We start from the raw sequence: 17,995 nt of genomic DNA, 5'->3' as shown, positions 1-17,995 counted from the left end.
GCACAACTTGGGCCTGCTTGCTAGTGTTGGACTCTGAATCCCATCATACCTTGCTGCGATGGTTGATAAGGTGATGGGCATTGGAGTCCAGCCACAGCCAGTGAGCCTCAGGATTCACCCAACCTGGAGCATGGTTGCCCAACTTTGGCCTGCCTATAGGTGTTGGGCTCTGTCTCCCATCATGCCCTGCTGCAATTGACAATTGGGTGATGAGTGTTACTTTAGCTACAGCCAGCAAGCCTCAGGATGGCCTCAGCCCTGATGTACAGCATGGCTGCTCAACTTTGGCACACCTCCTAGTGTAGGACGCTGAATCTCATCATGCCCTGCTGCAATGGATGATGGGGTGATGGGCATCAGGGTCCAGCCAGAGCTGGGGACCCACAGGGAAACAATAGAATTTTAGAGTTGCAAGGTACCAATCTGTTTGTAAACATCTGAGCATGGCCATACCACAGTCTCCAGAGCATTGGAGAAAGAACTCATGTTCAAGTCTCCTTCTCAACCACTAAGCTAACCAGGCATCCTTGTGCCAATCCCATGCTCATCAGCTTAATCAAATATCAAACTGATTAATAAACAAACAATTATTCTTTCTTCCATACCTTAAACTACCTTTTCCAGAGAAGGCATGACTCTACCTCCCCTGCTGAGAGACACTAATTCCTTGTGCTGAGCTGGTAATTGCTGGTAATTGATTTGCAAAAAGGTGCAGTTTAACTTTTCATTTGCAAATGAAGCCAGAGCCCTGAGAATCATTCAGAGATCATTCAGAGAATAATTGGAAGTCCAGCAGGATATTCTTGGAACTTCCCACCTCATATATTCACCATGAGACTCTTTTGAGAATACTTTGTGGCATATTTGTCCCAAGTCTAATAGAAATCGCTCTTGGGATGATCACCATGTTTCAAGGCAGGTGTTCCCCTATACTAGCATTCCCATTTCATAATTTACCATGGATACATTTCATCTGAACCCTGCCCCCATTCCAGCAGTCCCCTTTCCTACTATTTTTCCTTCCAGTTCCCCAAGTAACCTAAGTTTTTGCAGGAGATTGTCTCCCCTCAGAGGTGCATCTAGGTAATTTTGGAGCCTAGACCTAAAGGCCTTTGGAGCCCCCTCCCACCCTGCTCACTGAAAGTTAAGCATCATCTCCTTACACACACACACACACACACACACACACACACACAATGTGGCACATGCAATATTTTTAACACATGGGTTCTTGGGACAAACAGCAACTGAACTCACAAGAATGTAATAATATAAAACAGATATATTTATGCAAAACATTTCAACATGCAACTTAACATATCCCCATCCCATTTCTTTCCCCACTCCTCACTCGGTCTCTAAAGCAGAGGTCCCACTCAGTGGCCTGGCAACCATACCACTCGGGACAGACTAAAGAGGATTTGGCGGCCCCGGACTTTGACCTGGAAGTCCAGGGGTAAGAGTGCCTCTGTTTCCCACACTGTGGCAGCTGCAACTGATGCATGTATAGAATCTAGATCTGCCCTGGGAAAGCCAAAGAGAGTCCACTTGTGCATATTTGCTGCTGCAGAGCAACTGTTCAGCATTCCGTTCCTCACAAAGCTACCTCTGAGATCCAGCAAGCCCTTTGGCCCTTCCCTTCCCATTGCCCTTCCCTGGCTGCTCATGGCTGCCTCTAACCTGCTCCTGGCCTCCAAAATGGTTTGACTGTGTCCATCCAGCTGCAGGTGATGGTGCAGGAAAGAGGCAACAGCCTCTGGGGAAGGGGAGAAAGGCAGGGAGTGCCTTCTCCTAGAGACAGTATCAACACCCCCACTGCCATCCAGCAGAGGCAGACCACGTCCATCTTCAACTATAAATGCCAAAGAGTGTGAAATGAGTTTCAAAGAATTCCAGCTGCTTTTTATTTGTTGGCTACAATAGTCTATTTTGGGCTTCTTGGGCATTTTGCCTGCTGTTTAAAATGTAGAACAATTAGTCATTTATAAATGGCTGTATAGCATTTGTGATGTTACAGCTATCACCATGGCAACAGGCTGTTTCTATGTGCATACAGAAGCCAAGGAGAGGAAGTGCAGAGATAACTTTTAGCCCAGTATGAGAGACCTGGCTTTTTCAAGAATTTCCAGAATGAGCTCGTTTATTCAGAGGTTGCCACACCCTCAAAGGACCAGTCCAGACAATCCTGTTCTGGCTCATGTGATTAGAAGGGAGACACACCAAGAGTGCCCCAGTCCTGACATCTTACCAAAAGGCCCTGATGTCCTCCTGGTGCTTTATTGCATAGTGGGGTGGCTTGTCTAAACCATTGCTTTACACGTGACCCAGATACTCATTGAAATTTGCATGCAGAGCAATAGTTTGGATGAAACATCTCCCCCGCCCAGCGATAAAGAAATACATTGGATGTCAGAACATCTATGAAAGATGCATCCACGGAATACTCTCAGAACATTCCCCTTTAACTCTCGTGAGTCAAAAAAGACTACTCTGAATTTAAGACAACCCACTTAAAAATAGAGATAAAATCCAGGTTATACCTTTATTTACCCCAAAGGAACAGGACATTGAATTTAAACTGACCCTCTGATTTCTAACATCAAAGAACCTGGGGAAAAAACTTAGACTTTGATTCAGGTAAATATGGCATCATCCAAACCAGCCCATTAACTTCATCTTCTTACTACTGTATGTTTTGTTCACACATTAAAATATTGAAGTGATTTGTATACTTTGTATTTATCTTCACAGTGTCCCCGCTTAAAGGGGTTTTCCTCATTTTGTAGATGGGGAAATGAGGCTGGGAGTAGTAAAGGCCATATAAAAGCTCAGCTCATATGACATCTGTGGATATGATCACACAAGGAGTGGGATCATGCCTACTGGCCCTGTCTTGACTTGCATATTTTCATTTGAAGCTCTGAACAAAGCCAGTGAATGTGTGCTTGTGTGGAAGTCAGGGACACAGCCAGTGGGGGCAACCCTATTGCTTTCCTTCTTTGTGCATTTGTATCCACAAATATGTTGTATGAATAGAACCAAAGACTCTATGGTAGAAGAAGAGCTTCAAGGTGTCCAAAATCCACCCGATCCCACTTCATGAAATGCATCAAAATTGCCCTTCTCCCAGCTGTTTAGAACACTCAGTTGTCACTCCTGCCCATGTTGTGTCATCAAGGTTAGTTCAAAAGATACCCAATACTTGTTCTCATTGCAGAATATTTAATGTTATATCTCTTTATCCTTGTGCCTGACTCTTTAGGCCTGTTCACACAATCATCAAAATCAGGGTGGGAAGCATTCTAACCTGGTTGCATGATTTTGTGAACACATGAAAATCTTTCAATTCAAGTTTCTCAAAACAGGGTAGTCCAGCTTTTGTACCCTGCTCTTAACCCAGGTAGGAGGAGGAGAGAAGTCTCCCACCTTGCTTTTTTTGGTCATGTGGTCCAAAAAGCAGGACCCAGCAGGTCTGAATGATGAGTTGTGGCTACAGGTGCTGCCATCCATGGATGTACCACTCTGCAAAGCACACTCTATGATCCCATAGCTGGAGTGGCTTCAGCAGGGCTGGGTCCACCTCCTGCTCCTTTGTGACCAATCAGAGGGCATCTGATGATGTAATGAGGCTTTCCAGTCTAGTGGCAGTGCAAAGCATGCTGGGAAGGCCTGCTAGGCCTTTGGACTCTTCATGCTTGCAGCTCCTCATTTCAGCAAAGGATGTGTTGCCAGGCTTAGTTGTGTGTTTCTTGGGTTTGCTCACTCAGTTCTGATCATCTGCTGCTACTGAGGTAGGGACTCTCTAACCTTCCAACCCACTCCCCAAATGGTCATGTGAATGGGCCTTTGTTTTGTGTACATGTGCAACAATGCCTTTTTCTTCTTCCGGGTGATGAAAGTGGTGGTTTAATTGCAGAGACACTTGGGATTCATTGATCCCTCTGGTAGGTGCTGGATTTCAACACTTGGACCATGAATGCTGAAGACAGAAACCTGTGCTGTTGGTATTCTGTCTTTGTTTCTTTTCAAAGTTTGTTGAGTCCAGATGTTGTTTTTCCCTCATTCTTACTGGGAGTGAGAAGGATAATACTGAATGAAGCATTTGATAGGGATGTCCATGAACTGCGGTTCAAGCACAGTCTGGGAGCAGGGAACAGGAGCTTTAAGAAAGATTAGAGCAGGGGCGTAGCTATACTTGAATGAAAGGGTTCAAAGAACACGGGCCCCCAGCTCCTGAGGGCCCTCCAGTTCCATCTCTCCCTATTTTCTTCATTGTCTCCCTCACTCTGGGGGGCCGCCCGAGAGAGGGATGAACACGGGCCCCCTCTCCCCTAGCTACACCCCTGGATGAGAGCAGGTCCTTATCTGTTCTCTGCTGCCCCATGCAGCTTCCTGCTGGGCTGGCACATGTCCCAAGAATCCCCACGTGGGGCCAGCACTCACATGGCATCCACACATGCGTGGGCACCATTTGCATGGTCAGCAACATCATGCTCACTATGCAAATAGCACCCGCGCATGCACGGGCATCATGTGCATGCTGGCACTGCACAGGTATTATTGGGACACACAATAGGAAGCTGCATGGGGTGGCAGAGAGCAGGTAAGGACCTGTTGTCCTCTTTCTTAAAGCTCCTGCTCCCCACTCCCAAACTATGTACAAACCAAGGTTTGAAACGCGGTTTGTGCACACCCCTAATGTCTGATTCTTACCACAAAGAAATGTGGCAAGCATGATTATAGCTCTGGGTGATCCTTGAGCCCAATTATGAAGATGCTTACAAAGTCTGAAAATATCTTCCCGAGAGGCTGGTGCTTTCTATGCTTTTGGCTGTGCAGTATTCACAGTTCAGCATCTTCTTTTGTAGCACTATTAGTCAGTAAGGAGAAGCAACTGTTTGACTGAGGTGACACCTTTCGGAAACACAAGTAAGTATCTGTCGTGCCTGTTCACTCTAAAGACTTAATAAAAGCCCTTTTTCAAAATCATCTGCAATTTTCTTTTATTACCTTATTCATAGTAGCTCCTCTCCAGAGGCAGTGTAGTATAATAAACTATCACTGGTGTGTGTGTGTGTGGTATAATAACCCATCCCTGCAGGGGGTGTAGTCTTGCCAAGGACACTCACACAGCCAGATTGCACTGTACATTCTCAATGGCCATGGATGTGTTACCTAGGGAATAAATCACATCTCCCAGTGTCAAAATAGCCCAAAAATCCTTTGTTTAAACTGTGTGAAATTGAGACAGTTTTATGTCTGTCCTAAACAAAAACTCTAAGTTTACCCCATGGTCATGTTCCATCTGGAACCCCTCCAGGCAAAGAAGATGCTGCTCGCCTAATAAAGAAAAGGAAAGATTGTGCCATCAAATTGGTGTTGACTCCTGGCGATCACAGAGCCATGTGGTTTTCTTGGCGGAATACAGGAGGGGTTTACCATTGCCTCCTCCTGTGCAGTATGAGATGATGCCTTTCAGTACCTCCCTATATCACTGCTGCCCAATATAGGAGTTTCCCATAGTTAGGTTTTTAAATCTTATCCAAATGTAGGAAGGTGACAATCCCATCAATATGCCCACAAATACATATCAAACTACCTGCAGGTGATGGGATTCTGCCACAGGACATTGATAATATACTGTCATAATTTAAATGGCTGCATGGGACTGGAAAAGGGGAACTTTAGAATTTTAGAAAAGATGGAACTGAACAAGTTGTTCACACTTTAGCAGTCTGCTCAATTTCTTTCAGGAGCGCCTAATAATCTAGTTTGCTTCTAACAGGCTGTTGCTTTAATATTGCTTATATTAAATTCTGCTTATTTGTGCATGTGTTTTAATTGTTTGCTGTAGCTTTGAATATTTGGATTGTCTTATTATTGTTGTGAATTTGGGATAGTTAGCTGACTGCCTGTCCTTTTGTATGTTCGCCCACTGGATAATGTGGGCAAAGAGGCTCAGAGGATGTTTTGCTAATTACTCTAGCCCCATTCAGATGTTGTTGTTTTTTAAAGGAAGTTCTGTCCCAGTGCTGTCACTCACCCCTCTAGCCACTCCCTATGCACACAGCGGTGTTTGTGTACACAGGGGGGTTACAGGTTTCCCTGTGTACACAACCACCTCTGTAACCACAAGCAGCTGCGGGGGGTGATATTGCCTGCAAGAGAGACTTCCTACCCACTTTCGAAGCTGTAACTGTGAGTGGGTTTTGAAAAACAAAGCTCTGAATGGGGTTTCTGACTAATCTGAATAAGCAACACCGTGGCCCAAATCACATGCGACCCACTTGAAAGGAGGAGCTGAAAGTGACACCACTCTGTGTCCCTTCTCCTCTCCCCTGAGAGATTTGTATGTTAAGCCCGAGTGAAAAACAGCAGGTGAGCTGTTAGGAGCAGCCTCAAGGAAGGAATTCAGAGAGCCTCTGCTTTGGAGCAGTGAAGGCAGAAGGCTGTCGCATCTCTGGATGCAGGCTCTGGCCTCTCTGATGCAATCGACTGCTGACTCCCAGGAAAGGCCTGTAATCTTCTATCTCCACCCAGTGCTCCACCTGTACATTTGTGTAAATAAACCAAACATCACAGTGGCACTGTCTTTTTTGTATTACAAAGACTCTCCTTGCAAAGGAAACCAGAATCCAAGGCACACTGTAAACCCCTGGAAATTCTCACTGCTCAGAAAAGTGGGGCAACCACAGGTAGCGTAACATTGTTTTCAAGTCTCATGAGTTTTGTATGAGGTGCCTTGAAGGTAGAAGGCATATGAATAAATGAGTAGAATTAGGTACGTAAATCTAACTGATACATGGAGAAGAATCAACTTTCATAGACAAAGAGCATTCCTTCTCCACATCCCAAAAGTACATTCCAGGACCATATATGTATAACTCCAAAGGCAGCAGAGAACTGAAACCTAGAGGAGCAGCCATTTTGCAAACAATTGTTATAAGAAGAGCTGCATGGTGTTAAGTAAAGTTTATTTGTTACACATTTTAGAATCATAAAATCATTGAATTTAGAGTGGGAAGGAACATTGGAGGCCTTCTAGTCCAACCCCCTGCTCAGTTCAAGAAACGACTACTGCATCCTTGACAGATGGCTCTCCAGCCACAGCTTGAAAATGTCCAATTTATTTATTATTTATTTATTTAACGTAGTTTTATACCACCCAAAACCTACGTCTCTGGGTGGCTTACAACAAAATAAAAACAACATTAAAACATTAGTTAAAAACAAAAACAAGACATTTAAAATATGACAATTTAAATTTTTAAAACAATATTCTAAAACAACATTAAAAACAATCAAAACAGTATCAGTTAAAAGCCTGGGTGAACAGATGCGTCTTTGAAGACTCTTAAAAAATTGTCAGAGATGGGGAGGCTCTTATTTCACTAGGGAGCGCATTACAAAGCCTCGGGGCAGCAATGGAGAAGGCCCGTCCTTGAGTAGCCACCAGACGAGCCGGTAGCAAATGCAGACGGACCTCTCCTGATGATCTCAATGGGCGGTGGGGTTCATAACGAAGAAGACATTATCTGAAGGAGAACCCACCACTGCAGGAGGAAGATTGTTCCACGGTTAAATAACATTTACACTTTGGAAGATCCTGCTCATGTCTAGCCTAAATCTGCTGCCTTATAATTTCAAGTCATTCCCTTCTATACCATAAAATCTCCCCCTCAATTCCCCTAAATTCAATTTTATGATTGAATTATCTCCCCCTTGATAATTATCATAGTTTTATTACTCCCTTGTTATTGCATTTCCCTGGACGAACTGATGCATTTTATGCCCCGCTCCTTCTATCCGATAAGAAGTCATCTGTCACCTATAATGTTGACTAATTTTGTGGGGCAGCTGTTAAGATTCACCAACAGTTAACATCAGGCTCCATCTAGGTGTGTTCACCAAGATTCACCAACAGTTAACATCAGACTCCATCTTCTCCATTGCTGTGGAGAAGCATATTATCTGTTGGACTGGATTTTCAACAAATGTAGTATTGCTGTAATTTGTAGCTGATCAATGATTGTAATACATATATCTGATATCAAGCCATTGGTATCAAGCCAAGGTGCAGAAGAGGGCAATCAGGATGATCAGGGGCCTGGAGAACCTTCCTTATGAGGCAAGGCTACAGCATCTGGGGCTCTTTAGTTTGGAAAAGAGGTGACTATGGGGAGATATGATTGAGGTACATAAAATTATGCATGGAGTAAAGAGAATAGACAGAGAAAATTTTTCTCCCTCTCTCACAACATTAGAACCAGAGGCCATCCCATGAAACTGAAGGTTGGGAAATTTAGGACCGACTAAAAAAAGTACTTTTTCACACAGCACATAATTAATCTATGGAATTCTCTGCCATGGGGTGTGGTGATGGCCACTAGCTTGGATGGCTTTAAATGGGGCTTAGACAAATTCATGGGGAACAGGTCCATCAATGGCTAGTAGTCTGTTGGCTATAGGCCACCTCCAGCCTCAGAAGCAAGATGCCTCTGAATACCAGTTGCAGGGGACCAATAGCAGGAGAGAGGGCATGCCCTCACCTTCTTGCCTGTGGGCTTCCCAGAGGCATCTGGTGGGCCACTTTGTGAGACAGGATGCTGGTCTAGATAGGCCTTGGGCCTGATCCAGCAGGGCTGGTCTTGTGTTTTAGCCCTGTTCTTAGTAGCAATGGAGAACAAGCCTGCTCCTCCTTCTGTGTGATAGTGCTTCAGATGTTTAGAGATGGCTATTCTGTCCCTCCATAGTAGGATGGCCACACGCCCTCTTTTCTCCGGGGCAGTTCTCTATTGAAAGGGGCTGCATGGGTAGTGTCCAGGGCTTTTGACAGAGCACCACTGATAAGTGTGAGGGAAAAGAGAGATTTGTCCTCTGTGTTGCTTGGCCCAGCTGCAGCAGCTTCTGAGAGTGGTTGTGCTGCTGTCAGCAACATCTGAGTTGTCTCTGCTCTGCTCCAACAGTCTGTCATGGTGAGAGGGGGGAGGGAGACTTATCCCTGAGCAGCTGAGCAGCTCCTCAATCTCCACTTCCATCCTGCCCTGTACTGTCTCATGCCAGTGGCACATTTTCTTCATTTGGAGACAAGTAAGCAGGCAGCATGGACACAGCTTCAGCGGTTCCATCAGTTTGCTTGCAGTCAGGGGCGTAGCAAGACAAAGTCAAGCTAGGGTGCCTCCATCGCATGTGCCCCAGCATCCCAAGCCACACCCCTGATGTCTGATGTCATTTGTCCCCCTCTATTATTTTTACTTGGCATTTCCTTAAAAAAATATTCTAAGAGGATGTCACTCTTGCATGTAGTGACGAAACAAGCGGATTCTTTCTCCCCTCCCCCTCCCCCTCAATGAGCACAAAAAGGACCAGGCAGACGAAGGTTAGCTTGAAACTGGTCCTTAGGGTGCAATTTGAAGTGTGTGCACTGGGACAGAAGTCCCACAGAGTTCACTTGGACTTAGAAACAATATGTGCCTGCGATTCCAGCCTCAATCTTACAAATATGTACGTTGACTTTAATGGCATATTAAATGTATGCCCTCTCATATCTCAGTCCATCATCATCATCATCATCATCATCATCATCGTAGTAGCAGCTGTTCCCTTTTGCCTTATCATTGCTCTTTGCTGTGAAAACTCAGGCCATCTTGTAAAGGTGCCACCCCAGCGGATCCAAATTCACCCTAAAATGGCCGGTCTGTTGCCCTCCCGTTCTGTTTTTGCTTGGCTGCCCGTGGAGGCTGGCTTAGAGCAAGCAAACTCCTTGAGTGAAGTGTTTGTTTGTTGCTGAGGGTGGGGAGGCACCCCACAACAACAACTAATGCAGCTCAAGCCTCCATGTTTCCTTGTTCAATGAGATGTAATTCCAGGTAAGTGCACATTGGGTTTCAGTCTTAACCACTGCTGATGGGCTGATTGAAGGAATTTAGGGTAACGGTTCACTCAGCATGTGTGCTGTCACTGCCACCGCCGTCACCACAGGGCTTGTTGCCCTCCCTCCTCAGCTGGCTCTAGAGCAGAAAGGGACTGTCTGGCAGCCACCAGCAGGGCAGCTGTACATGCATGGTGTGAGCCGAGGCCAAGGGCTTGCTGCTTGCTCGGCGAGTGTGTGCCAGAGGCGCCACTGCCGTGGGGCCTTCCAGGATGGGCCTGCATGATGGCAAGAGGGGACTGGCCTTGGAGGCCGCTCAGACCCTGTGGGCCAGGGGACATTTGTCACCCCCCTTGTCCAATGGATGCTATACCTATGCTTGCAGAAATTCCCTCATGCAGCTGAAGAAGCTGGAAGAGTCAGTGGGCAGCTTCGGATATCACACGGAACCTCGATTGAAGCTGAGCTCTGCGTGGCTTCCCTTGGCCATGGGAGCAGCCCCTCCCTTCCCCGTGTGAGTGCCTGTTTTTTTCCTAGGTAAGGATATGCCAAGATTGGCCGCAACCATCAAACTCACCAGTCTTACCTTACCAACCAATCTCGGCCTATTTGCTATAGAGAACCTGATCTCTAAGCCCGAGGGTTGGAGTGAGGTTCAGATCTTGGGTTCTTTGAAGCAAATGGGTTAGCATAAGCTGAGACTGACGGGTTCGGATGTCGAGACCAATCTCGGCATATCCTAACCTACAAAGGAAGGAGCCAGTCACATGGGGATGGGGGGCGGGATTTGTGCTTGCAGGCCAGAGGGGGGTCACGTGGAGCTCAGCTTCAGACAAAGCTCCATGCGATGTCTGCACACGTCCAGTGAGTAGCTCTGGAACATTTTTCAGGCAAGCAGTCTTTCCGGCGTATGGTCCAAATTTTGCTAAAGTCGGCATTATCACTGACCAGAGCATTAACATAATTAAATTGCCATGTATAGAAGATAGGAAATTATTCATGCCATCAGCACTTGAAATCAGTTAACCTATCTCATTATCCAATTAACTATTATTATCTAACTGCAAAGTGTGCACATAGAGATGCCTATACAATAAGCTAGGAAATAGGAAGGAGCTGCAACAGAAATAGATGCAGATGACTACGGTTTTGGTTCACCTGAGACTATTCTGTTTTCATTTTAATGAAATAGTGCTTCCAGCTGGGCAGGATATAAAACTAAGAATGGCAGCCATCAGCTCCCCTCCCCTCCCCTCCCCTCCCCTCTTCTCTCTCTCCCTCCCTTTCTGGCAGACTTACCAATCCTTGTACAACGCTACTTTTCTATGGTTTCAAAAAGTAAAGGATAAAAAGAATCTTACCATCAAGTAGGGTGGACAGATGGAAAAGACAGGGTTCCTGTCTCTTTAGTACATTCATAGTGGAGGAACTTTCTGCAGGTGCAGCTCATCAGATAATGGCTTCATTCACTTAAGATAAAGGACTGGGAAGATTTGAAGACAGAGCTATCGGGAAAGTAACTGGCCTAGGGAGCAAGAGGTTGCTGGTTTGAATCCCCGCTGGTATGTTTCCCAGACTATGGAAAATACCTATATCAGGCAGCAGTGATATAGGAAGATGCTGAAAGGCATCATCTCATACTGCACGAGAGATGGCAATGGCAAACGCCTCCTGTATTCTACCAAAGACAATCACAGGGCTCTGTGAGTGCCAGGAGCTGACACCGACTCAATAGCACAACTTTACCTTTACCCTGTACCTTTAACAGATACACAGAAAAGGGAATTTTAGCAGGTGCAGCTTTTCTTCCCCCTGACAAGTGGCACACTTACAATTTTAATTAAAAGCCTGAGATAACGGGTGTTCCTTGAGACACCTTTTTAAAAGCCATCAAAGATGAAGATGCTCTTATTTTGACAGGGAGCATATTCCTAAACCCTGGGGCAGCCCTTCATCTAATCTAAGACGCTATGCTCCTGCTAATGAAGCCTAAGGTTGCATTTACTTTTTAAGCAGCTGCACCACACTACTGACTCAGGTTCAGCTAAGACACCTAGGTCCCTTTTACATGTTCTGCTGCCAAGTCAGGTCTCCCCCATCCTGTACTTGCGTATTTGGTTTTTCTCAACCAAATGGAAGACTTTACATTTGGCATCATATCTGGTTTGCTGGGCCTGGTATGAGCCTATCCAAATCAGATTGAACCTTAATTCTGTGTCCTAAGGTGTTAGCTATCCTTGCCAGCTTCCTGTCATCTGCAAATCTGATTCTTTCCCTTCCTCTACGTTATTTATGAAATTTGAACTGCTCAGGGTCCAGGATAGAGCCCTGTGGCAATACCTTCCTCCAGAATGACATGAAGCTATTACTGAGTACTCATTTGGGGACGGTTGTTCGACTGTCTCTTATGATATAATTGTATTAAATTTGCAGCAAATATTGTAATGAGATTCAAAGCTCTGGGAGGCTTATAAGCAGAGGCACTCCCCAAGATTAACAGGGCTGAAGCCATGGAGGTTTTAATGGTGAAAACCAACTAGGGGTGTGCAGAACTGGTTCGAGTTGAACCTGGTTCAGCCGGTTCAAGCTTGAACCAGAACAGTTTAAGCTTGAACCAGAACAGGCCCAGTTCAGATCAACTGGCTTGGCCCAGTTCAACCAGCTTGGAATGCTTGTAAAGGGGAATCCCTAGCAACTAAAAGGGGTTTCAAAAGAGTGGTGGAGGATGGGTGAGAGATTACCTTACATGCAGCGGTGGCAGTGGGCTGGCAATGGCTTCTCTAGGCCCTGCCGGTAAACCCCCCCCCCACCAGTTTGGGCCCCGCTGGCCTGTGCTGATGTGGGGGAATGCCGGCAGGGCCTGATGAGACCCTGCCACACCGCCACCAAGCCGCAGCAGCACATAAGATGGCCTCCTGCCCAGTCCCCCTGCCACTCTTTTGATCCCCCTTTTAGTTGCTAGGGATCCCCCTTACCAGATTCCCCTTTACAAGCATTCCAAACCTGTCAAACTGGGCCGAACCAGCTCGAGTGCACAAGCTGACCCTCCCTACTGGTCTAATGAATTCGTGGACTGGAAGTCTGCAGACCAGTTCAGTTCCGATTCAGTTTAAATTTGAACCAAACCAGTCAGAATGGCTCCGTGCACACCCCTAAAACTAACTCCTTGAATTGTACTCAGATACTCACTGGCAGCCAGTACAGCTTAGCTCAAATCACTTACTTGTTCTCTTAAAATCCTGCTCTAACTGAAAGATGAGCAACAGCATGTGGCACCAGCTGTAGCTTCCAAACTGTCTTCAGAGGCAGCCCCATGGAGAGTTCATTGCAGTCATAAATGATCCAGGTTACTAGAGCATAAATATAGTGTCAGGGCTATACTGAAGCAATATCAATGTTGGAAAAATGGTCTTTGGTGAAAGTGATCCTCCAAAGGCCAAAAGCAAAAAACCCAGTCCCAGGGTCTAATGCTTTGTTTTGTCAGTCTTCCAAGCGCCATCCCTTAAATTCCCAAAGCATTTAGCCTTCATGTTTTATTTCCAGTCCCCAATGAAATGTAACATACTGGTGCTTGGGTTTTATTGCTTGCTTTTAGTATTGGTTGTCTTTTCTGATGCTATTTCTTAAATTGTGTTAAGTGTATTTTAAATTGCTATTTCTTTAAATTATGAATTGCAAACTATCTTGAGCATAAGGAAAGTTGGTCCATTAAATTTTAAAATAAGATATACATCCATTTCCTTTTCTTTTGTATGTCATTGTAACAACAGAAAGAAGACACTAGAAATTGAAACCTTTTTGTTTCTTTACTGCAATATTTCTCAATTTAGAGCTAGATAAAATCCTGCTCAAGTGGGCCACCTGGGAAAAGAACACTTCACAGCCCACACAATTTTCTCTGTTGGGGGCTGGCTTTCTTCTTCATGGTCCACTGTCCTGAAAAGGGACATCAATCTCAAGAAAAACAGAGCAAGGCAAAGGCATTAATTCCTGTGGAGGATTCAAAAGAAGTTGTTCGGCCAGCAGATTCAGTCTCTGGCTCTCACCCTCATGGGCAGAAAGCTAATCCTTGTTAATGCAGCCTTGGGATCAAAGCTGTCTGAATATATATTGAAAATGAATTCTGGCTGCAACTGGAAAGATTTGAGAAAGAAGAGAAAAAGCATTCAAGTCCCACCCTTTTCTCTGACAGCTTGGAAACCAGAAGGAGGGAAAAGAAAAGGTGCCAGTGTTGGGATCTTTGCACAGCAACAATGGAAGGAAAGTGATGAGCTATTAAATAGTTGATGGAAGAGAATTTGAGGTGTTTATCCAAAAATTATGAAAAACACATCATCAAATTATGTTTAAGAAACCATTTGCTCAAATTTAGCAAATAAGGCATTAATGGGATTGGAATTTTATTAAATGATTTGATAGTTCTGGACTAAAGAAGTGCACAGAATGGTTTTTCGATTCAAGCTCAAATCAAATAGGAAAATACTTGAGTTAATTAATTGAAACAGTGGCCATTGTGAATAATCTCAAATCAATTTGAGCGACTCGGCCAAGAGGACAATGGGGAATTCAAATCATCTCATGGTTCCCCATGGGTAGGTCCTGGGGACACCAAAATGGGTTGGGTGGTAGGGCATGATGGATGCCACCTACCTCCCAATCCACAAAAGAAATGGGGAAGCAGGCAATTTTTAGGTGTTTTTTTTAAACCTTCCCGTGGATCCTATTGGGGTTTGGGGGAAAGGTTAAAATTTTGTTTTAGATTGCCTGCTTGCCCATTTCTTTTGTGCATTGGGTGGTAGGTAGCACCCATCATGCCATGCCAGCAAGCCCACTCAGGACCTACCCATAGGGAACAATGGGGTGTTTTGAGTTCCCCATTGTTCCCTATGGCCGAACAAGGAGAGTGCACAAATATTGCAACCCTTCCTTGAAAAACACTGCAGAACAGAAGCACAGAATTCCTCCCAACACAGAACACCACATTTTGCCAAACACACCATACAAAAATGGTCAAAAAAGAATCACTGACCCGGAATCCACTACCAGCCACAGTGCCTGCACTGCAGTAGTGTCATTGGCACAAGCTGCCCTCTCACACGCAATTATGATTCCTTACTTCAGCACTGTAACAGCTGCCACAGCAGCACCTTTAACAGCCAGCAAGCATAGCCATAATCTCAACTAAAATGACGCCTCCAGTCACATTTTGACTGAGTACTCATTGCAGTGCAGAATGCATATTGCAGAGCAGACTAGAGCAGTGAGTGAAGCACAAGTTAGTCTCAAGGCAAGACATGGAGCTCATCACAGCAATCACCAAGAAATATTACAAACACATTCCTGACCTTGCTCAACATAGTTTAGATAGAATTCTGGAGCACTGATTGCTCAAGTGTTCCCAGAGAAATTGTTCACTGGGTTCAAGTGAGAGTAATACATGTATGTAGGATATCTTGGGATTTCTATTCTGCTGCTTGAAGAATCAGCAGTCATTAGTTTTCCCCACTGCTATAGCAAAAATATTAATACCCTATGTAAATTCCACATCTATCTATCTATCTATCTATCTATCTATCTATCTATCTATCTATCTATCTATCTATCTATTTAATACATTTATATACTGCCCAAAATACAAGTTCTCTGGGCGGTTTACAGGACAATAAAAATAGCCAATAAAAGATTAAAACATTTCAACAATTAAAATTAAAAAGTTAAAACTATTAAAACACAATTAAAACAGTATCTAATTAATGGCATGGAAGAGCTCTGATGCATGAACTTGCGGACCTCCCGAGTCTGCTCGATAAATTCTGAACAAGCTTTCAGTTTGGACCATTTACCTCAGGATAAGACAGACTAGACGTGTTGGAAGTTTTTGCCTACTAGCATATTGCTGGGTTTCCTTGAGTCATTTGAAGAAATATTCAGGAGTCTTCCATCTACCTGCCAAGGGAGCAGGTAGTCTTTGGTCTACCTCGCTTTACCTGCAAAAGGAACACTCTGAACTAGATTGCAGAGTTTGCTTGGGGGCGATTGGGGAGGGCTGATTTTGTGCTACACAGGGGGCTGGATAAATTGGGTTGCTTCCCAATTACATGCTTCTGTGGTGCACAACTTTGGCGTGCACACACACACACACACACTCAGGGCTTGCACATGGAGCAATGATGAGATTGTCTTTTGACCATTTAGATCACAGTATTGAAGCTAGAAAGTTATGTATCATCAGATGAAAAACCCATGGAGACTTGGTTCTTTTGCCTGAACTACATTCCCTACTCCTGAGAGTACAACTAGGGCATGCTTTTTATGAACACATTTGATCCAGCCAGCTTGGTAAAGGAAGCTGCTGCGAGGAATGAAAGATTGGGTGGAAGGGGGGCATCCTTCCCAGAACAGAGTTCTCTGTGAGCTACATTTGTTTTCTTATTTGAATCAGAAAAACACACATCTTTACCACTCCATCAATTGTTGAGTCAAATCAATGTCATCTTGACATTTTCATGGAAGTAAATGGAAATGTAATATCTGAGTACAGCAGGGTCAAGACTAAAATTAGCTATGATATCCCTTTAGTTTCTTTCTTTCTTTCTTTCTTATTATTAAAACTTTTATAACACCCTTCCAAAAGGCTCAGGGCGGTTTACATTAATTATCTTGATGCCCTTTGGCACAAAATAGAGAGGAGAAAGTGAAGGGAAATGACATCAGTGTACACATACAACCATGGCCCTTGTCACAACAGCCATTGATGGAAATAAATGCAATTTGAGGGCCAATTCAGGAGATAGCCTCAAGTCTTTCTTCTGATGAAGGTTTTGAAAAAATAAAACTACAAATTATCACCAAATATGCAAATCTAGCCCATGTATGAGATTTCTGTGAGTTTAAGCTTATAGGAAATTTAAGTAAGCTGTACCATGCCCTTTTTAAATGCATTGGGGTGGGGGGTGGGGAGTCAATTCAAAGTTAACATTTTCTCTTCTACTGTCAGGCAGACTCTTAAAATAACTATGTCATTAACATGTAAAAACATACATCTCAGAAAATCCTTTCCTTAGTGCTGCGGCTTTAGGAAGGGCACTATGAATTTGTTTTTCAACAAATTAGTTAATCAATTAAGTGTGAATACACCTGCATATTATCAAAACCTCAATATAGATGCCTATGTGAGATCATGAAGGAAACATTATATATATGTGTGTGTGTTTTATGTCAATGCTAAAAGCAAAGAGCCAAGACAGAATGTTTGGTATTAACAGAAAACAGACATACACTTATCAGAAAATAGACTGGCCAAGTAAAAGCCCTAGGGCACCTGGCACCCCTTGATGAAAAGATAATTTATAGAAAAGGCAGAATAGAGACAGTAAGAGCTCTCTTGCACAAACACAGTGATGGGCAGCCATTGCACAACTTTATTCACACAATTTAGTATGTTTGCGCGAGAGCACTCCTGTGCAACTGCACTATTTAATTAAAACTTACACAGAACATTGCACAGTACAACAGTCACTCTGTTTTGATAGTTTCATTCCTACCTGTGGTAGATTTCAGAAACTAAACTTGGAGGATTAGTGTCCTGCCCTTTAACATTTATACACTTGCTATATGGATCTTAAGACTTGTCAATAGTTCAATTTCTGCATGATCAACCTGATCTCAGAAAACCTAATAAAATTAATACTAGGATTCTATAGAATATTATAACCATTCATATTCTAGTTCAAAATAATTACTTTCCAGAAAGATTTGTACAATATATACTGTACATACATATATATATAGAGAGAGATAGTATTCTCTCTCTCTCTCTCTCTCTCTCTCTCTCTCTCTCTCTATATATATATATATATGGCAGTATACAACCTGCTTTATCAGTATAATATCTCCAACATCAGTCTGATACTACTGGGTAGATGCAGTGAAGCTAATCAGGAAGTTAAAGGGCTGTGTTGAAGTTTTATCAGCTTATTATACAATTTTCCATCTGTACAGTACTTCCATATACTGTTCTCCATATACAATTTGTTGTCATCCTTACAACAACCTGTACGGAAGGTTGGTATTATTTCCCCGCCCCGTCACTTGAAGGTTGGAGGCAAAGAGAAAGTGGCTTGC

General features: G+C 43.9%; 1 long non-coding RNA gene across 1 annotated transcript; it reads left to right on the top strand.

Annotated features, from left to right (window-relative positions):
• Positions 1-3,659: 3,659 nt before the first annotated feature.
• Positions 3,660-14,250, top strand: LOC128323634 (uncharacterized). The gene is made up of 3 exons (XR_008306398.1): positions 3,660-3,791; positions 4,869-4,929; positions 13,702-14,250. It is a non-coding gene; the product is annotated as an uncharacterized LOC128323634 (long non-coding RNA).
• The last annotated feature ends 3,745 nt before the right edge of the window (positions 14,251-17,995 follow it).

The sequence above is a fragment of the Hemicordylus capensis genome, chromosome 4, assembly GCF_027244095.1.
Source record: "Hemicordylus capensis ecotype Gifberg chromosome 4, rHemCap1.1.pri, whole genome shotgun sequence".
NCBI lineage: Eukaryota > Metazoa > Chordata > Lepidosauria > Squamata > Cordylidae > Hemicordylus > Hemicordylus capensis.
Note: the sequence above shows the minus strand (reverse complement) of the source record. Positions and strands in the feature narration are given on the sequence as shown.